The sequence below is a fragment of the Caretta caretta genome, chromosome 7 (assembly GCF_965140235.1).
Source record: "Caretta caretta isolate rCarCar2 chromosome 7, rCarCar1.hap1, whole genome shotgun sequence".
In the NCBI taxonomy this organism is placed as follows: Eukaryota; Metazoa; Chordata; order Testudines; family Cheloniidae; genus Caretta; species Caretta caretta.
Genome location: NC_134212.1, coordinates 322431 through 344811, shown reverse-complemented (window position 1 = coordinate 344811; position 22381 = coordinate 322431). Strand labels below are relative to the sequence as shown.

The following is a 22381-nucleotide window of genomic DNA, read 5'->3' as shown; positions in this document are numbered from 1 at the left end:
TGAATGTACTCATAGGTGTATACAGAGACCACACATATTTCATTGTATTAAATATTGTATTACTAGAATACTTTGTGTATGTGCAAAGAGAAAAGGAGTACTTGTGGCACCTTAGGGTATGTCTACACTACGGAATAAGGTCGAATTTATAGAAGTCGTTTTTTTAGAAATCGGTTTTATATATTCGAGTGTGTGTGTCCCCACAGAAAATGCTCTAAGTGCATTAAGTGCATTAACTCGGCGGAGCGCTTCCACAGTACCGAGGCTAGAGTCGACTTCCGGAGCGTTGCACTGTGGGTAGCTATCCCACAGTTCCCGCAGTCTCCGCTGCCCATTGGAATTCTGGGTTGAGATCCCAATGCCTGATGGGGCTAAAATATTGTCGCGGGTGGTTCTGGGTACATATCGTCAGGCCCCCGTTCCCTCCCTCCCTCCGTGAAAGCAAGGGCAGACAATCGTTTCGCGCCTTTTTTCCTGAGTTACCTGTGCAGACGCCATACCACGGCAAGCATGGAGCCCGCTCAGGTAACCGTCACCCTATGTCTCCTGGGTGCTGGCAGACGCGGTACGGCATTGCTACACAGTAGCAGCAACCCCTTGCCTTGTGGCAGCAGACGGTACAGTACGACTGGTAGCCGTCATCGTCATGTCCGAGGTGCTCCTGGCCACGTCGGCTGGGAGCGCCTGGGCAGACATGGGCGCAGGGACTAAATTTGGAGTGACTTGACCAGGTCATTCTCTTTAGTCCTGCAGCCAGTCCTATTGAACCGTCTTATGGTGAGCGGGCAGGCGATACGGACTGCTAGCAGTCATACTGTACCATCTTCTGCCAGGCAGGCAAGAGATGAGGATTGCTAATAGTCGTATTGTACCATCTTCTGCCAGGCAGGCAAGAGATGAGGATGGCTAGCAGTCGTACTGTACCATCTTCTGCCGAGCAGCCATGAGATGTGGATGGCATGCAGTCCTTCTGCACCGTCTGCTGCCAGCCAAAGATGTAAAAGATAGATGGAGTGGGTCAAAACAAGAAATAGACCAGATTTGTTTTGTACTCATTTGCCTCCTCCACTGTCTAGGGGACTCATTCCTCTAGGTCACACTGCAGTCACTCACAGAGAAGGTGCAGCGAGGTAAATCTAGCCATGTATCAATCAGAGGCCAGGCTAACCTCCTTGTTCCAATAAGAACGATAACTTAGGTGCACCATTTCTTATTGGAACCCTCCGTGAAGTCCTGCCTGAAATACTCCTTGATGTAAAGACACCCCCTTTGTTGATTTTAGCTCCCTGAAGCCAACCCTGTAAGCCGTGTCGTCAGTCGCCCCTCCCTCCATCAGAGCAACGGCAGACAATCGTTCCGCGCCTTTTTTCTGTGCGGACGCCATACCAAGGCAAGCATGGAGGCCGCTCAGCTCACTTTGGCAATTAGGAGCACATTAAACACCACACGCATTATCCAGCAGTATATGCAGCACCAGAACCTGGCAAAGCGATACCGGGCGAGGAGGCGACGTCAGCGCGGTCACGTGAGTGATCAGGACATGGACACAGATTTCTCTGAAAGCATGGCCCCTGCCAATGCATGCATCATGGTGCTAATGGGGCAGGTTCATGCTGTGGAACGCCGATTCTGGGCTCGGGAAACAAGCACAGACTGGTGGGACCGCATAGTGTTGCAGGTCTGGGACGATTCCCAGTGGCTGCGAAACTTTCGCATGCGTAAGGGCACTTTCATGGAACTTTGTGACTTGCTTTCCCCTGCCCTGAGGCGCATGAATACCAAGATGAGAGCAGCCCTCACAGTTGAGAAGCGAGTGGCGATAGCCCTGTGGAAGCTTGCAATGCCAGACAGCTACCGGTCAGTTGGGAATCAATTTGGAGTGGGCAAATCTACTGTGGGGGCTGCTGTGATGCAAGTAGCCCACGCAATCAAAGATCTGCTGATATCAAGGGTAGTGACCCTGGGAAATGTGCAGGTCATAGTGGATGGCTTTGCTGCAATGGGATTCCCTAACTGTGGTGGGGCTATAGACGGAACCCATATCCCTATCTTGGCACCGGAGCACCAAGCCGCCGAGTACATAAACCGCAAGGGGTACTTTTTGATAGTGCTGCAAGCTCTGGTGGATCACAAGGGACGTTTCACCAACATCAACGTGGGATGGCCGGGAAAGGTGCATGATGCTCGCATCTTCAGGAACTCTGGTCTGTTTCAAAAGCTGCAGGAAGGGACTTTATTCCAAGACCAGAAAATAACTGTTGGGGATGTTGAAATGCCTATATGTATCCTTGGGGACCCAGCCTACCCCTTAATGCCATGGCTCATGAAGCCATACACAGGCAGCCTGGACAGTAGTCAGGAGCTGTTCAACTACAGGCTGAGCAAGTGCAGAATGGTGGTAGAATGTGCATTTGGATGTTTAAAGGCGCGCTGGCGCAGTTTACTGACTCGCTTAGACCTCAGCGAAACCAATATTCCCACTGTTATTACTGCTTGCTGTGTGCTCCACAATATCTGTGAGAGTAAGGGGGAGACGTTTATGGCAGGGTGGGAGGTTGAGGCAAATCGCCTGGCTGCTGGTTATGCGCAGCCAGACACCAGGGCGGTTAGAAGAGCACAGGAGGGCGCGGTACGCATCAGAGAAGCTTTGAAAACCAGTTTCATGACTGGCCAGGCTACAGTGTGAAAGTTCTGTTTGTTTCTCCTTGATGAAACCCCCCGCCCTTTGGTTCACTCTACTTCCCTGTAAGCTAACCACCCGCCCCTCCTCCCTTCAATCACCGCTTGCAGAGGCAATAAAGTCATTGTTGCTTCACATTCATGCATTCTTTATTCATTCATCACACAAATAGGGGGATGACTACCAAGGTAGCCCAGGAGGGGTGGTGGAGGAGGGAAGGAAAATGCCACACAGCACTTTAAGAGTTTACAACTTTAAAATTTATTGAATGACAGCCTTCTTTTTTTGGGGCAATCCTCTGTGGTGGAGTGGCTAGTTGGCCGGAGGCCCCCCCACCGCGTTCTTGGGCGTCTGGGTGTGGAGGCTATGGAACTTGGGGAGGAGGGCGGTTGGTTACAGAGGGGCTGCAGTGGCAGTCTGTGCTTCAGCTGTCTTTGCTGCAGCTCAACCATACACTGGAGCATACTGGTTTGGTCCTGCAGCAGCCTCAGCATTGAATCCTGCCTCCTCTCATCACGCTGCCGCCACATTTGAGCTTCAGCCCTGTCTTCAGCCCGCCACTTACTCTCTTCAGCCCGCCACTTACTCTCTTCAGCCTGCCACCTCTCCTCCCGGTCATTTTGTGCTTTCCTGCACTCTGACATTATTTGCCTCCACGCATTCGTCTGTGCTCTGTCAGTGTGGGAGGACAGCATGAGCTCGGAGAACATTTCATCACGAGTGCGTTTTTTTTTCTTTCTAAGCTTCACTAGCCTCTGGGAAGGAGAAGATCCTGTGATCATTGAAACACATGCAGCTGGTGGAGAAAAAAAAAGGGACAGCGGTATTTAAAAAGACACATTTTATAAAACAGTGGCTACACTCTTTCAGGGTAAACCTTGCTGTTAACATTACATACATAGCACATGTGCTTTCGTTACAAGGTCGCATTTTGCCTCCTCCCACCGCGTGACTACCCCCTCAACCTTCCCCCCTCCCTGTGGCTAACAGCGGGGAACATTTCTGTTTAGCCACAGGCAAACAGCCCAGCAGGAATGGGCTCCTCTGAGTGTCCCCTGAAGAAAAGCACTCTATTTCAACCAGGTGATCATGAATTATATCTCACTCTCCTGAGGATAACACAGAGAGATAAAGAACGGATGTTGTTTGAATGCCAGCAAACATACACTGCAATGCTTTGTTCTACAATGATTCCCGAGTACGTGTTACTGGCCTGGAGTGGTAAAGTGTCCTACCATGAAGGACGCAATAAGGCTGCCCTCCCCAGAAACCTTTTGCAAAGGCTTTGGGACTACATCTAGGAGAACCGCAAATGCCAGGGCAAAGTAATCCTTTCACATGCTTGCTTTTAAACCATGTATAGTATCTTAAAAGGTACACTCACCAGAGGTCCCTTATCCGCCTGCTGGGTCCAGGAGGCAGCCTTGGGTGGGTTCGGGGGGTACTGGCTCCAGGTCTAGGGTGAGAAACAGTTCCTGGCTGTCGGGAAAACCGGTTTCTCCGCTTGCTTGCTGTGAGCTATCTACAACCTCCTCCTCCTCATCATCTTCTTCGTCCCCAAAACCTGCTTCCGTATTGCCTCCATCTCCATTGAAGGAGTCAAACAACACGGCTGGGGTAGTGGTGGCTGAACCCCCTAAAATGGCATGCAGCTCATCATAGAATCATAGAATATCAGGGTTGAAAGGGACCCCAGAAGGTCATCTAGTCCAACCCCCTGCTCGAAGCAGGTACAATTCCCAGTTAAATCATCCCAGCCAGGGCTTTGTCAAGCCTGACCTTAAAAACCTCTAAGGAAAGAGATTCTACCACCTCCCTAGGTAACGCATTCCAGTGTTTCACCACCCTCTTAGTGAAAAAGTTTTTCCTAATATCCAATCTAAACCTCCCCCACTGCAACTTGAGACCATTACTCCTCGTTCTGTCATCTGCTACCATTGAGAACAGTCTAGAGCCATCCTCTTTGGAACCCCCTTTCAGGTAGTTGAAAGCAGCTATCAAATCCCCCCTCATTCTTCTCTTCTGCAGGCTAAACAATCCCAGCTCCCTCAGCCTCTCCTCATAACTCATGTGTTCCAGACCCCTAATCATTTTTGTTGCCCTTCGCTGGACTCTCTCCAATTTATCCACATCCTTCTTGAAGTGTGGGGCCCAAAACTGGACACAGTACTCCAGATGAGGCCTCACCAATGTCGAATAGAGGGGAACGATCACGTCCCTCGATCTGCTCGCTATGCCCCTACTTATACATCCCAAACTGCCATTGGCCTTCTTGGCAACAAGGGCACACTGCTGACTCATATCCAGCTTCTCGTCCACTGTCACCCCTAGGTCCTTTTCCGCAGAACTGCTGCCTAGCCATTCGGTCCCTAGTCTGTAGCTGTGCATTGGGTTCTTCCGTCCTAAGTGCAGGATCCTGCACTTATCCTTATTGAACCTCATCAGATTTCTTTTGGCCCAATCCTCCAATTTGTCTAGGTCCTTCTGTATCCTATCCCTCCCCTCCAGCGTATCTACCACTCCTCCCAGTTTAGTATCATCCGCAAATTTGCTGAGAGTGCAATCCACACCATCCTCCAGATCATTTATGAAGATATTGAACAAAACCGGCCCCAGGACCGACCCTTGGGGCACTCCACTTGATACCGGCTGCCAACTAGACATGGAGCCATTGATCACTACCCATTGAGCCCGACAATCTAGCCAGCTTTCTACCCACCTTATAGTGCATTCATCCAGCCCATACTTCCTTAACTTGCTGACAAGAATACTGTGGGAGACCGTGTCAAAAGCTTTGCTAAAGTCAAGAAACAATACATCCACTGCTTTCCCTTCATCCACAGAACCAGTAATCTCATCATAAAAGGCGATTAGATTAGTCAGGCATGACCTTCCCTTGGTGAATCCATGCTGGCTGTTCCTGATCACTTTCCTCTCATGCAAGTGCTTCAGGATTGATTCTTTGAGGACCTCCTCCATGATTTTTCCAGGGACTGAGGTGAGGCTGACTGGCCTGTAGTTCCCAGGATCCTCCTTCTTCCCTTTTTTAAAGATTGGCACTACATTAGCCTTTTTCCAGTCATCCGGGACTTCCCCCGTTCGCCACGAGTTTTCAAAGATAATGGCCAATGGCTCTGCAATCACAGCCGCCAATTCCTTCAGCACTCTCGGATGCAACTCGTCCGGCCCCATGGACTTGTGCACGTCCAGCTTTTCTAAATAGTCCCTAACCACCTCTATCTCCACAGAGGGCTGGCCATCTCTTCCCCATTTTGCGATGCCCAGCGCAGCAGTCTGGGAGCTGACCTTGTTAGTGAAAACAGAGGCAAAAAAAGCATTGAGTACATTAGCTTTTTCCACATCCTCTGTCACTAGGTTGCCTCCCTCATTCAGTAAGGGGCCCACACCTTCCTTGGCTTTCTTCTTGTTGCCAACATACCTGAAGAATCCCTTCTTGTTACTCTTGACATCTCTGGCTAGCTGCAGCTCCAGGTGCGATTTGGCCCTCCTGATATCATTCCTACATGCCCGAGCAATATTTTTATACTCTTCCCTGGTCATATGTCCAACCTTCCACTTCTTGTAAGCTTCTTTTTTATGTTTAAGATCCGCTAGGATTTCACCATTAAGCCAAGCTGGTCACCTGCCATATTTACTATTCTTTCGACTCATCGGGATGGTTTGTCCCTGTAACCTCAACAGGGATTCCTTGAAATACAGCCAGCTCTCCTGGACTCCTTTCCCCTTCAAGTTAGTCCCCCAGGGGATCCTGGCCATCCGTTCCCTGAGGGAGTCGAAGTCTGCTTTCCTGAAGTCCAGGGTCCTTATCCTGCTGCTTACCTTTCTTCCCTGCGTCAGGATCCTGAACTCAACCAACTCATGGTCACTGCCTCCCAGATTCCCATCCACTTTTGCTTCCCCCACTTATTCTACCCGGTTTGTGAGCAGCAGGTCAAGAAAAGCGCCCCCCCTAGTTGGCTCCTCTAGCACTTGCGCCAGGAAATTGTCCCCTACGCTTTCCAAAAACTTCCTGGATTGTCTATGCACCGCTGTATTGCTCTCCCAGCAGATATCAGGAAAACTAAAGTCACCCATGAGAATCAGGGCATGCGATCTAGTAGCTTCCGTGAGCTGCCGGAAGAAAGCCTCATCTACCTCATCCCCCTGGTCCGGTGGTCTATAGCAGACTCCCACCACTACATCACTCTTGTTGCACACACTTCTAAACTTAATCCAGAGACACTCAGGTTTTTCTGCAGTTTCGTACCGGAGCTCTGAGCAGTCATACTGCTCCCTTACATACAGTGCTACTCCCCCACCTTTTCTGCCCTGCCTGTCCTTCCTGAACAGTTTATAACCATCCATGACAGTACTCCAGTCATGTGAGTTATCCCACCAAGTCTCTGTTATTCCGATCACGTCATAGTTCCTTGACATCACCAGGACCTCCAGTTCTCCCTGCTTGTTTCCAAGGCTTTGTGCATTTGTATATAAGCACTTGAAATAACCTGTTGATCGCCCCTCATTCCCAGTATGAGGCAGGAGCCCTCCCCTCACAGACATTCCTGCCTGTGCTTCCTCCCGGTATCCCGCTTTCCCACTTACCTCAGAGCTTTGGTCTCCTTCCCCCGGTGAACCTAGTTTAAAGCCCTCCTCACTAGGTTAGCCAGCCTGCTGGCAAAGATGCTCTTCCCTCTCTTCGTAAGATGGAGCCCGTCTCTGCCCAGCACTCCTCCTTCATGGAACACCATCCCATGGTCAAAGAATCCAAAGCCTTCTCTCCGACACCACCTGCGTAGCCATTCGTTGACTTCCACGATTCGACGGTCCCTACCTAGGCCTTTTCCTTCCACGGGGAGGATGGACGAGAACACCACTTGCGCCTCCAACTCCTTTATCCTTCTTCCTAGAGCCACATAGTCCGCAGTGATCCGCTCAAGGTCATTCTTGGCAGTATCATTGGTGCCCACGTGGAGAAGCAGGAAGGGGTAGCGATCCGAGGGCTTGATGAGTCTCGGCAGTCTCTCCGTCACATCGCGTCACATAGAAGCGGCATGTTTGGGGCTCTGACCCAGAGCGGCTGTTCGCCTCTCCGGTTTTCTGGTAGGCTTGCCTCAGCTCCTTCAGTTTCACGCGGCACTGCTTTGGGTCCCTGTTATGGCCTCTGTCCTTCATGCCCTGGGAGATTTTGACAAAGGTTTTGGCATTTCGAAAACTGGAACGGAGTTCTGATAGCACGGATTCCTCTCCCCAAACAGCGATCAGATCCCGTACCTCCCGTTCGGTCCATGCTGGAGCTCTTTTGCGATTCTGGGACTCCATCATGGTCACCTGTGCTGATGAGCTCTGCATGGTCACCTGCAGCTTTCCATGCTGGCCAAACAGGAAATGAGATTCAAAAGTTCGCGGTTCTTTTCCTGTCTACCTGGCCAGTGCATCTGAGTTGAGAGTGCTGTCCAGAGCGGTCATAATGGAGCACTCTGTGATAGCTCCCGGAGGCCAATACCATCGATTTGTGTCCACAGTACCCCAAATTCGAGCCGGCAACGTCGATTTAACCGCTAATCCACTTTTCAGGGGTGGAGTAAGGAAATCAATTTTAAGAGCCCTTTAAGTCGAAATAAAGGGCTTCATTGTGTGGACGGGTGCAGGTTTACATCGATTTAACGCTGCTAAATTCGACCTAAAGTCCTAGTGTAGACCAGGGCTTAGAGACTAACAAATTTATTTGAGCGTAAGCTTTCGTGAGCTAGAGCTCACTTCATTGGTTGCATTCAGTGGAAAACACAGTGGGGAGATTTATATACACAGAGAACATGAAACAATGGGTGTTACCATACACACTGTATGAGTTTTTTCATGAAGTTGATAGATTTCCACTCCATATGGTTAAATTCAGTGCCTTGCATAATGACAGGTTTCAGAGTAGCAGCCGTGTTAGTCTGTATTCGCAAAAAGAAAAGGAGTACTTGTGGCACCTTAGAGACTAACCAATTTATTTGAGCATAAGCTTTCGTGAGCTACAGCTCATTTCATCGGATGTACTCCTTTTCTTTTCACTCAAGAAAGAGATCTTGGAGTTGTCAAGGTTCCTTCCCCACTCTGAACTCTAGGGCTGGAAAATGGATTTGGTTTTATACACCATCTTGGCAGAAAGAAATTGTGGGGCCCTTTATACAGTTGCATAATCACATTATAGAGGGCCCAGCTCTGAGTCCTTGGAGACCCACAACCCTTGATACGCTACCTATTCCCCCAGGTCCTCTAGCAGCTAGTATTTGCAATGGGAATAATTGAAAACAAGGGTATTAAAATGACATCATACACCTTCCTCCCTCATTGTGCACTGCCTCCTTTCAGTAAAGCTAGACATTCTTTGGGTCCTTCCCTCTTCCAGGGACCCCTACCTGGATCTTATTCCTAAATATGTCTTGCTAATGCTGCACAAGCTGACTTACTGTCTGTTAGGGAAGTCACTGGGGAGGGGTTATCACCTCCTAAAATTAGATCTTCCAGCTAAGCCACAACATTGCATGGGGAGGGGCTAGGGAAGTCAGGCTGTGATTTAAAGAGAGTAGGTCTTTCTCCCCCCTCCCCTCCCAAGCTGCTGTTCCCTGACCTCTAACCCTTCTTCCTCCAGTATTAAGAATAACTGCCAATGCAGACAGGCGGGACAGTGCGGAAAATCCCTATTGGGACGGGCTCATTCCAACCCCCCTAGAGAAATCCTCATTCCTAATTTGGAGCTAGGCCTTGCCAAAGAGCCAAACATCCTGGGTTGGCTACACCCACAAGGGGCACACAGACAGGCCCGCAGTTGTGATAGAGAGCCCCCCACCATATGACCGAGATGAGGAAGGTCACTGAGGCAGGGGGCAGAGCTCCCCCACCTTGTGGCTTGTGCTTTCTTAAACACTCAGGCAGCCTTTGCCTGTATTTTAGTTTGAATGAGGACAGTCACACCCCATGGCTTTCTGCACCAGCCAGCCACACCCCTAACAGCCCCCACCTCCTGTCAGCACTAGCTGGGCTCAAGGGCACTGTTTATTATCAACTAGTTGCAATAATTTCATAGTATTTAAATAAAAGTCTGGCTCTGCCCCCGACCCAGCTCTGTGGCCAGGAAAAGCTGTGGAGCCCCCTCTTGGCCAAGACAGGCTGTGAAGACTCAGATCACATGTCCTAGTTGTGCAACTCTAATTGCTGGCATTTGGTCCAGGCTCTTCCCCGGGGATCTGAGGCAGCCTTTAATACAGGGAAATCAGACCCAGTGAACCCAACAGTTAATGGCACGCTATGGGCTACACTTCCAAAAGGGCTCCCCACCCAGATGCTCCGATTCTCCTCTATGGAGCAGGGACAGAGGGTCACCATTGTTTTCCATGGGAGCTGAAAATCTGGCCTTATGGAGAGTGGACTGGAATTGATTCTTCTTTCCTCTACGCACACTTCATGGAAAGCAAGATGCCTGACTCAAGTAAGCAAGTAATGTGGGAGGGGAGTGAGGACAAGGGGCAGAAACTAACGGAGGTGCAGCAGGTGACAGGAGGTGAGAATGTGGTGGCAGTGAAGTGAGGGACATGAGTCAAAGGGACATGTAAAAATAGATCCAGCTGCTGCAGAACAGTAGGGTATGGCAATGGGTCAGTGTCCACCTTCCTCCCTGCCTTGAATCACCGGTGCTCTGATACTATAGTACCTGGGCAAGCAGATGGAATGGAGAATCACAGCAACTCCCCAGGGCCTTCCTTTGGGGCCAGAGAGTATTCCAACAGTAAAAGGTCTGACTGCAGGTGGGTGCCTGTATGCACATTTTTGTTCCTGTAACACTTGTCAAACTCATACCTGAACAAGAAACAGAGGGAGAGGAACCTCTTCGTCCCTTCTCTCCTCCTGGCCAAGACCAGCTCTCTGATTCCTGCTGTAGCATGTTACCTAGCAAGCTCTTCAAGGCAGGAGACAGAGCTTTGCTCTCCTCAGAATGCACCCTGGAGCTACAGGCATGTTACAGAGTAAGAGTCACCAACAGTCTCCACAGACAGCAGCCTCTGACACATTCCAGAATGGGGCTCAGATTAGGCTACAGAAAGGAAAGATGACAACACAAAATCCGTATCTCTTGCGGCTTTGAGGAGCTGAAGACTGAAAAGATGAAACAATGTCAGCTCCTCTTCCCACTGTCACTTTGTCTTTGAGGGTACAGGTATAGACTGGCCAGACTTTTCACCGCTACAGGCCCTCTTGCAGAACAAGGTCCTCGTACATAAGGTAGCACTTCAGTGGGGGTGGGAGGTCAAATCCCCCAATGGCTTCAAGCCTCTGATGCCCAAGGGCGGTTCGGATATGCAGGCAGCTGAGGTGTTTCAGGGAGCGTGGCTGCTGGCAGCAGGATTCAATCCAGGATATCAGTGCAGTTTGTGAGACCAGACGCTTAGGGGAGGCTCCTGTCTTCTGAGATAGGAAGAAAGCAGCTGGGGTCAGGCTTTGTTCTGGATGAACATCATCTGATAAACAAACTGAGGGAGGAGAGTGGGGCTAGAGGGTAAGGGCAGGTGCTTGGGGAGCACGGCTGAGGTAGAGAAGGTGGGGTGGAGCTGAGGGGTGAGGAAAGCCAGGGGATAATATTAAGGGCTGGTGCTGTGAAAGGCCACATGGGGTTGAGGTCGAGCAAGCAAAGTCAGCGTTTAGAGTGAATAAATACTCAAGCAGAAGGGTCTCAGCGCACCTGCTTTGACTAGCAGGGAGGGGGTTAAAGCCTAAGCACAGCATGCTGGGAAAGGGTGTGAGGTGGGGTGAAGGGAGTCACTGGGGGCAGAAGATGACTGTGCATACGGTGACCAGACAGCAAGTGTGAAAAATCGGGACAGGGGTGCGGGGTAATAGGTGTCTATATAAGAAAAAGCCCCAAATAAAGGGACATCTGGTCAACCTAACTGTGCACGTGAGGGGAGTTGCTGGGATGTCCCATAGAATATCAGGGTTGGAAGGGACCGCAGGAAGTCATCTAGTCCAACCCCCTGCTCAAAGCAGGGCCAATCCCCAACTAAATCATCCAAAGCCCACTCCTTTGAGCCAGAGATGAACCAGCAACCTAAGGATGAGGGAGGGAGGCTCGGACCATGCCGAGAGGGAGGGGGTAGGGGACAACTGCATGTCCAAGAGGAGCTGCTGCGACATCCCACACCCATAAGAAGAGGGGTGGGGGATGACTGCACATGTGAGGGGAGTTGCTGGGACCGCTGAACTTTGTGAATTTCAGCATGAATTCACACTAAAACACAAAAGGAACACCCTGGAAAAAAGAGAGAGAAATTTTTCTCTAACAACTTTCTGTTAGAACAAACTTACTGGGAGAATATTTGTAACAATAGTAGGTATAATATTTTTCAGAGAGAAATGTGATTCTTCAAATGAATTATGTCATTGTAACAAGGTACGTGAAGCCCTTTGGGATGGAAGGTGCTGTAGCAGGGTCAGATGATGGAACGATTTAACAATTCTTGGTTTGGTCCTAAGGGGAGCACATGATCTGGTCCAAGAGGTGAATATAGCTGGACTGCTTGGTAATAGTGCCCATAATGTAATTAAATTTAACATCCATGTGGCGAGGAAAACACCACAGCAGCTCAACACTGTAGCATTTAATTTCAGAAAAGGGAACTATATAAAAATGAGGAAGTTAGTTAAACAGAAATTAAAAGGTAGAGTGCCAAAAGTGAAATCCTTGCAAGCTGCATGGAAACTTTTTAAAGACACCATAATAGAGGTTCAACTTAAATGTATACCCCAAATTAAAAAACATAGCAGGAGAATCAAAAAAGTGCCACCATGGCTAAACAACAAAGTAAAAGAAGGAGTAAGAGGCAAAAAGGCATCTTTTAAAAAGTGGAAGTTAGATCCTAGTGAGGAAAATAGAAAGGAGCATAAACTCTGGCAAGTGAAGTGTAAAAATATAATTAGGAAGGCCAAAAAAGAATTTGAAGAACAGCTAGCCAAAGACTCAAAAAATAATAGCAAAAATTTTTTTAACTACATCAGAAGCAGAAAGCCTGCTAAACAACCAGTGGGGCCACTGGACGATCGAGATGCTAAAGGAGTACTCAAGGACGATAAGGCCATTGCGGACAAACTAAATTAATTCTTTGCATCGGTCTTCATGGCTGAGGATGTGAGGGAGATTCCCAAATCTGAGCCATTCTTTTTAGATGACAAATCTGAGGAACTGTCCCAGATTGAGGTATCATTAGAGGTGGTTTTGGAACAAATTGATAAATTAAACAGTAGTAAGTCACCAGATACCAGATGGTATTCACCCAAGAGTTCTAAAGGAACTCAATTGTGAAATTGCAGAACTACTAATTGTGGTTTGTAACCGATCATTTAAAACAGCTTCTGTACCAAATAAGTGGAGGATAGCAAAGTGACACCAATTTTAAAAAAGGGTTCCAGAGGTGATACCGGCAATTACAGGCCAGTAAGCCTGACTTCAATACCGGGCAAACTGGTTGAAACTATAATAAAGAACAGAATTGTCAGACACATAGATTAACATAATTTGTTGGGGAAGAGTCAAAATGGTTTTTGTAAAGGGAAATCATGCCTCACCAGTCTACTAGAATTCTTTGAGAGGATCAACAAGCATGTGGACAAGGAGGACGCAGTGAATATAGTGTACTTAGATTTTCAGAAAGCCTTTGACAAGGTCCCTCACCCAAAGGCTCATAAGCAAAGTAAACTGTCATGGGATAAGAGGGAAGGTCGTCTCATGGATCGGTAACAGGCTAAAAGATAGGAAACAAAGGGTAGGAATAAATGGTCAGTTTTTGGAATGGAGAGAGGTAAATATTGGTGTCCCCCAGGGGTCTGTACTGAGCCCAGTACTATTCAACATATTCACAAATGATCCGGGAAAGGGGGTAAACAGTGAAGTGGCAAAATTTGCAGATGATACAAAACTACTCAAGATAGTTAAGTCCAAACCAGACTGCAAAGAGCTACAAAGGGATCTCACAGGATGGGCAAGGATGATGTCCCTAGCCTCTGTTTGCCAAAGGCTGGGAATGGGCAACAGGCGATGGATCACTTGATGATTATCTGTTCTGTACATTCCCTCTGGGGCACCTGGCATTGCCCACTGTTGGAAGACAGGATACTGGGCTAGATGGATCTTTGGTCTGACCCAGTATGGCCATTCCTTTGTTTCTTAATTCTTTACATTTTCAGAGCACCTTCCATCTCAAGGCACTTTACAACTATTTATACAGCTTCACAGACACCCATGAGAAGTGGGAGCTGGAAAATCCAGCAGCATAAAGCAACAGTACAAATCAGTTTATATTAGGAAGTGAAGAATCCCATACCCAAGTGAAACTGCAGGGGAAATCTAGGGAGGCAGAATGTAATAATTCACGTGGGCACTGGGGCTAACACTCCAGCTCTTGTCAAAAGCTCCATGTAACCTTTAATGACAAAAGACAGGCAGGACCTTTCTTTTTGTTCTCATATGGAAGCTGGCATCTCCAGAACCATGTTGGGGCATCACTTCAGAGATGACTTACTGACACATCCCATGGCATGTTAGGTGTTCCTATGGTACTCTTCCCCTGAGTGCCAACCAAACCCAATTGTGCTCAGGTTGTGAAAATGGACAAGAGCCCAGCTCAGGGTGGGGCAGTTACAGACCAGGTTTAGAGCATCTCATGTGCCTTTGTGAATGTCTCCCTGAAACTTAAATACCTTGTTCTTGTAAGTGATGTCAGCGCCAGCCTGCACCAGAAGCCGGATACACTCTATCTGCCCACTGCAAGCTGCCAGGTACATGGGAGTCACTCCCCAGTTATCCTGAAGGTTCACATCAGCACCATGCTGAGGGAAGGGGAGAAAACAACTCCATTTTAAAATTACATACATGTCTGAATTACCAAAAAGCTGCAATAATCAGGCCTGGCAGCCAGACACACAGGCACCCCCATGCCCGCTCTGTAATGGTCACTAAGTCCTGAAATTAATGGTGGTGCTAAAGATCACACACAAAGGCATATAGCATATAGTACAGGCCTGAGCAGGGAGACAAGTGAGCAAGCCATGAGTGACTGAGTGAGCTGTAGCTCACGAAAGCTTATGCTCAAATAAACTGGTTAGTCTCTACGGTGCCACAAGTACTCCTTTTCTTTTTGCGAATACAGACTAACATGGCTGCTCCTCTGAAACCAGAAGAAAACTGGGGTTCTCAAACTGGGGGTCGTGACCACTCAGGGGGTTGCGAGGTTATTACATGGGGGTCACAAACTGTCAGCCTCCACCCCCAAACCCTGCTTCGGCTCCAGCATTTATAACAATGTTAAATATTAAAGAAGTGTTTTTAATTTATAAGGGGGGGGGTCACACTCAGATGCTTGCTGTGTAAGAGCGGTCACCAGCACAAAAGTTTGAGAACCTCTGGCCTAGTAGCAGGGAAAGTCTTTGGGTTTCCTTGCTAGAGGTGAAAATAGTCCTTGAGTTGCTCTATTTCCTTCTCCCAGCCCCAGCTCCACTAGTCACTAACTGTTTTGTATCTTTCCCATCTGCTGCCTGTATAATCAGATCCCCTTCAGATGCACAGGGAGCTGCTGCTACTCACCCACAGTGTAACCTGGGCAGTAGATCTGAGACGTTCATAGGAACAGATTATAAAACAACTACTTATTTTGGCATTCTTGCACATTCCTCTGAAGCATTTGACGCTGACCACTGTCAGAGACAGGAGATTGGACCAGGTGGACCCTGGGTCCAATCCAGTGTGGCAATTCCTACATTCAGACATCAGGACAGAACCCAAACTAGATCAGAGTTCTGCAACTCACTTTAGTAATGATCCCAGTTTGCCACGTACTCTGTGTGTCTGATTGCACAGTAGAGGGTCCCCAAGCCAAACAGGGCAGCCTCAGAAGAACTTCAGGGGACATATGAGTTATTGTAGAAGGGTTATTATAGAAGGAATCATAGAATCTCAGGGTTGGAAGGGATCTCAGGAGGTCATCTAGTCCAACCCCCTGCTCAAAGCAGGACCAATCCCCAACTAAATCATCCCAGCCAGGGCTTTGTCAAGCCTGACCTTAAATACTTCTAAGGAAGGAGATTCCACCACCTCCCTAGGTAACGCATTCCAGCGTTTCACCACCCTCCTAGTGGAAAAGTTTTTCCTAATATCCAGCCTAAACCTCCCCCACTGCAACTTGAGACCATTACTCCTTGTTCTGTCATCCGCTACCACTGAGAACAGTCTAGATCCATCCTCTTTGGAACCCCTTTCAGGTAGTTGAAAACAGCTATCAAATCCCCCCTCATTCTTCTCTTCCGCAGACTAAACAATCCCAGTTCCCTCAGCCTCTCCTCATAAGTCATGTGTTCTAGTCCCCTAATCATTTTTGTTGCCCTCCGCTGGACGTTTTCCAATTTTTCCACATCCTTCTTGTAGTGTGGGGCCCAAAACTGGACACAGTACTCCAGATGAGGCCTCACCAATGTCGAATAGAGGGGAACGATCACGTCCCTCGATCTGCTGGCAATGCCCCTACATATACACCCCAAAATGCATTAGCTTTCTTGAGCAGGACCTGCCTTGGTCTCTCATTAGCTTTTTGGAAGCTTCCCATCATTCTGTTTCATTATTTAAATAAAAACAACTGCTTTAATATTTGTTTCCCATCCCCGCAAACAAGAGACTCATCCCATCTATCTCAGTGGGACACTGACAAGTCAGAATTACAAGCATCTGGCACAGAATGAGGATTCACATGGGTTACTGATGTCTCTAATGCAGTGATACTCAGACCCCAGTGGGTCACGAGCCAAATTAGTGATCAACATTACCCAAAAGAGCCACAGAAGTGAGAATTCATTGAAAGCATCCTGATTGGTTAATAATTAAATCACATTAAAGGAGACATATTAAAGAGCCACTTGCAGCTACCAAATGTCTGCCTGAGTGTCACTGCTCTACTGTGATAAATCCCCTCCTATTAGCACTTTGAGACCAGCTTTACTATATTTAGTAGGTGTTACTTTTACTTCAAGGAAGGGCTCCACATTTCTTTGCTAGGGATGGGGGGAGGGGACGAATGCTTCACTTGACCCACTTTTCCTTGCTGAGGTGCCCTGGATCTGACCCCCTATCCAGATGTTCAAGGCCACAGCTGAAATGTGGACTGTCACATGCAGCTGTAGCTGCAAACACATAATACATTATAAATGGCTGCCCCTTGCAAAAGGGGGAAGGATTTTAAGCTGAACATTCTTTGATCACAAATAGCTTCCTAGCAGGGTTGGAAACTCTGTTCTCCAAGATACAAATTAGACACGTGGCCCAGGGTGGAGGATGGGCCAAAAGCTTAGGCTCATATTTTCTAAAGTGAGCGCTGATTTTGTGTACTTGCAGTTTTGGATGTCTAATTGTAAACACCTAAGGCCCTATTTTCAGGTGCAGCTCTCTTGGACTTCACTTGGAGTTGTGGTGCTCAGCATCCTAAGAAAAATCAGGCCCCTATATTCTTAAATTGAAAATCTCAAAACTGAGACATCTATTATTAGTAGCCCCTTTTGCACAATGGGGACCTTGAACTGGGCTGGTTTAGGTGCTGCCCAGTTAGAAGATTTTCCACATTTGAGTTCAGAGACATTCTGAGAATCGCAACAGGAGCCACATCACATGGCGATTAGGTGGCAGTGGATTCAAAACACCTTCCCTGTATCAGCAGCAGAGTGCAGTCTGGGAAGAGGCCAATGGCTGCATGAAGGGGCATTCCTCCATGTATACAGCAAGTGTTCACGCTGGCTCCATGTTGTAGCAGTAACTCCATGGAAAGCTTCTGCCCTTTATACGCAGTCCAGTAGCATGGAGTCTTGCCATAGTAATCCTTCCTGTCAACCAGCTCCCTGTCTAAAAACCAAAGGGACATCATCAGCAAGCTCACAGGGAAGCTGCCTGTAGCACAGAGAAGTGGCCAGGATGGTCTGGCTAGAGGCTGGCATAAACTGGGGTATTTGAATCTTAAACCTTTAAAGAGCAGAGACAGGAGACACTTTTCCTCTTAAATAACTAGTACCAGTCACTGATAGACTGGACACTATACTAGATGGACCATCATTCTGATCCAGTCTGGCAACTCTTATGTTCCCATGGGAATGTTTGCATTCACTATATCTCCAGTAGCCAGGAAAGGCTCTCTCACACCTGCCCTGCTTTAAGAGAATGACATACCTGAGGTCATTAGGAGTTGTTGGAGTTTCTCCACGTTGCCCCTGCTAGCCTCGTAGTGAAGATCTGTCTATCTGTAATTGTAGCTTGGAGCCACCTGATAATGTCTTGGGGGTGACTGGGAGTCCAGCCACAGACAGCTCTGGACAAGGAGCTGATGTAGAAGCCCATCTCCTTCACCTGAAGAAATCTCTCTCAATAACCACTATCCACCTACACTAACAAAGAGAAAATAGGGCACACTCAGGAGAAAGTACGTTAGCTCTAACATTCTCCACCTCCCTCCATTACACCCTGTGACCTCCATGTGGGGTAGATTCAGGTTAACAGCAATGTTCCCTCTAATTTTTGACAGGTCGTGTGCACAAAAAATTTCTTCTGTGCTAATTTTTGTTAGGCCATGTGCGCAAAAAATTTCTTCTGCGCTAATTCTTGTTAGGCCATGTGCGCAAAAAATTTCTTCTGTGCAAACTGTTGTGCTTCTGTGCAAATTTTTGTGCACGCAGTGTTTCACTGTGTGCGCGGGACTTAGGATCTGTGTGTGCACGCACACGTGCACAGCTTAGAGGGAACAGTGGTTAACAGGATTTCCTGGCTTTAGACGTTAGCTAGCAAAAGAAATAAGGCATCTACAAGGATGACAAGAGACAAAGGGGAATTTAATTAGACTTCAATACAATGGCCTGAGCTTCCCTTAATAGTGTGGGGACATGTGTAATTCTGTGGGCAAGTTAATGACAGAAAAGTAAGGAAAGTGTCACTTGTTTTGTAAAAATCTACAGAATCATAATTTCAGTGGTGTCACCCTTTGCAGTGTGGCAGGGGGACTCTCTGTCCCCCTTCCTCCCTGGCTCCAGATCCTCCAGTTGGTAGAAATTTTGATAATACAACATTGTTGGAAATGGATCAAGTTGGGGTCTCATTCAAAAGCCCTTTCTCACATGAACACAATGATACCAAACATGACAAACTTAGAACAATTATGGAGACAGACAGTTGAGAAAATGTTTTAAAATCAGTTGTTTTAACTACGCTTTAACACAGGCATGTCAAACGTGCAGCCCTAACAAAGTTAATTTGTGGCCTTCGACTGACAGTACTGTGTTATAGTTAATGCTCACAAATGATACTTGATTAATTTTCTTAATGTTACAATTATTATAAATGGAAAGAGTACTTCAAGTTGATTTACCATCTGTCAGGATTCCACACACCCCACTCTGAACTCTGGGGTACAGATGTGGGGACCCGCATGAAAGACCCCCAAGCTTATTTTCTACTAGCTTAGGTTAAAAACTTCCCAAGGCACAAATTCCTTTGCTTGTCCTTGGATGGTATTTGCTGCCACCACCAAGTGATTTACACAAAAATTCAGGGGAGGGTCACTTGGAATCTCTATCCCCCCAAAATAGCCCCAACCCCCTTCACCCCTTTTCCTGGGGAGGCTTGAGAATAATATACCAACTAATTGCCTTAGAATGTGAGTACAGACCAAACCCTTATCTTTAGGACACTAAAATCAATCAGGTTCTTAAAAGAAGAACTTTATTAAAAAAAATAAAAGTAAAAGAATCACACCTGCAAACTCAGGATGTAAGGTAACTTTACAGGGTAATAAAAAGATTTAAAAGACAGAGGACTCATCTCTGGACTCAGCTTCACAGTTACAAAAAAAGGAATGAAACTACCTCTTTAGCATAGGGAAAATTCACAAGCCACAACAAAAGATAACTAACGCATTTCCTTGCCTTACTTACAATTTTTGTAATTTTAGATGGTTCATTTCAGGTATGTTTTCAGGAGATGTTGTACCTGCCTGGTCTCTCTCTCCATCCAGAGAGGGAACAAACAAAGAGAGCCACAAACAAAACCTCCCCGCCCCAGATTTGAAAGTATCTTCTTTCCTCATTAGTCCTTCTGGTCAGGTGCCAGCTAGATTATTTGAGCTTCTTAACCCCTTACAGGTAAAGTGATTCAGTACAGCTGCCCAGGAGGGATTTTATGTTACCTTTATCTCTATGTTTATGACACAATCATTGACAAAAAAGAACCAGTTCAGTGATATTTATCAGCTTTCTTTACTGTGCCAAAAGAGTTATGATTAGGCTCTGGTTGTCACATTGTCTGGAGTGGTTCACGTCCAATATCAGGGCACACTGTCTAAAAGCAGGGAAGACATGCCAAACTCATTATATGCTCTAAAATTTGACTTCACTAACCCAGTAACAAATGTGAACTCCTGAAGCACTATAAACAGTCTAATCATGGAGTCACAAACAGTCCCTTTGGGCACTCTAGTCTATCTTGCCACCCAGGCAAGCTGGATTTAGCAACAGTTGTTTGCCATATACCAAAGATCACAAAAGATTCAGGTTGTTTCCAGTCCCAAGAGACCAGTCACTTACCCCAGGTCAATTTGTACTTCAGTTCTCACACCAAAGACAACGCTTGTAGCCAATCCTATAGTAAACTAACTAAAGATTTATTAACTAGGAACAAGAAATATGAGAGTTATTCACAGGTTAAAGCAGACAACGTATATACATGAGTTACAATCCAGCGTTCCAAAAGGTGAGCATTGTAGTAATCTGTCAGCACTGAATGTCTTTTAGGGTTAATCCAGGTTGGCTCTCGGGATCTCTGCTTTTGTTTCCTAACTCCAGCCATCTCAGAGTACAAACAGCAAAGAGATGAAGAATTTTCCTGTCAGCTATTTTTATTTCCTTCTTCCAGAATTCAAGCTGATGGGAGGAGCTTTCTTGCACATACCACCTTCATGGGTGTGAAAGAGCCATTAACCTAGTCTTTGTCTCGTGATGTTCCACAACGGCCCACAGTTCCTCTGGATGGGTGGGGGAAACCACTTCTCCTCTGCCTGGGTTCACAAGTCCAGAGATGGCATTTTTACTGGTATAAAGCAAAACTTGCATACTACCTTACAGCACTAGATACAGACATTACAAGTAAGATTAATGCATGCAGCAACTTACAAGCAGTTTACAGAGTGTAAACATTAAACACATCTTTACAAGTCTAACACCTAGCTTGAATAATACTAAGAAAGGTGAGTTGCTCTGGTTGCCAGCTATGAATTTGACAATGTTCAGCTGACACTTACAGCCTTGGCAAGAGCAAGCACCTGGTCCGTGAACGGTATTCATGTAGTTATAGAATATACATTCCTTACCATAATTAATTACAATTCCAAAGTAATTGATTACAAAATCAGTTTTTACTTTGGTCTTGATCATTTTTAGGCCTCCATGGGAAGATGAAGAGTACCAATTAGCAGCTGAATCTTTGGAGAATACCAGCATGGAGGACCTGTTTAACAAAATGCTTGGTGGCACTCTACATAAAAAGTGCACCTAAACTGAATTTGGGAAGGTTAGAGAGGAAGTACGTCAAGCATCAGGAAAAAGGTTGAATATGCTAGGAAGAAGAGCAGCTGTGGGTGAGACTCGCCTTATACTAGGGTCCCATGGCATGTGTTCACGAGGGACACCTGCTTCTTCTATCGTAAGCTGGAAGCCCAGAGGCATCCAGTCAGTACAGCTTCAACACATAAGACAAGTGAGAAACTGTATGAAGTAATCACTCTTAGCGATAACATTTCATGAAAAAAATAAAATAAAATGGTTACCTATCTTTTTTAACTGTTGTTCTTTGACATGTGTTACTCATGTCTAAGGCTGCGAATCATTCACAGAGATCACGACTTCCGTGACTTTCCGTGACCTCCGTGAATTTTGCAGCACTGGTGCAGCTGACCCCAGGACCACCCCAGCAGCTGCAGAAGCCTGGGGGCCAGCAGCACGAGCTGCTGCTCTGGCAGCCCCAGGCACCTATCCCCGGTGCTGCCCTGGAACAGCGGTCCGGGACCAGCAGTGGTGACCCTGGCCGCTCCCCACCCAGAGTGGCAACAGAACCATGGGCCACTCCTCGCCTGGACTAGCGGTGGTGGCGGCAGGGCCCCAGGCCACCCCTTACCTGGAGCGGGAGCAGCAGCAGGGCCCCAGGGCCTCCAGCAGCAGCAGCAGGGGGCCACGGGCCACCCCCTACCTGGAGCGGGAGCAGCAGCAGGGCCCCACGCCCACCAGCAGCAGCGGCAGGGGGCCCCGGGCCATCCCCACCAGCAGCAGGGGCCCCAGGCCACCCCCCAGCAGAAGCATCGCTCCACGCTGCTGCCCACCCCAACAGCAGTCTTCAGGAACACCCCACTCCCAGAAGGTAAGATTTAGTCATAGGTATTTTTAGCAAAAGCCATGGACAGGTCACCGGGCCATGACTTTTTGTTTATTGCCCGTGACCTGTTACTAAAAATATATGTGACTAAAATGTAGCCTCACTCATGTCCATTCCAAGTAGATGTGTGCCTGCCGGATGCTCAGTTGCCGGAAGGCTTTTCCCTTAGTGGTACCCATCGGGTTGGCTGTGGAGTCCCCTGGAGTTGCACTTTCATGGAG

At 47.5% G+C, this 22381-nt stretch overlaps 1 protein-coding gene across 1 annotated transcript in view; it reads right to left on the bottom strand.

Moving 5' to 3' along the window:
- LOC125640672 (SRSF protein kinase 3-like) overlaps positions 1-22381 on the bottom strand; it is a 75562-nt gene that overhangs the window by 46826 nt on the left and 6355 nt on the right. Inside the window, exons 2-3 of the mRNA XM_048859523.2 lie at positions 17919-18128; positions 14417-17597 (exon numbers count right to left, since the gene is read on the bottom strand). The gene's annotated coding sequence lies outside the window, so the exon portion shown is untranslated. The remainder of the gene's footprint in view (positions 1-14416; positions 17598-17918; positions 18129-22381) is intronic.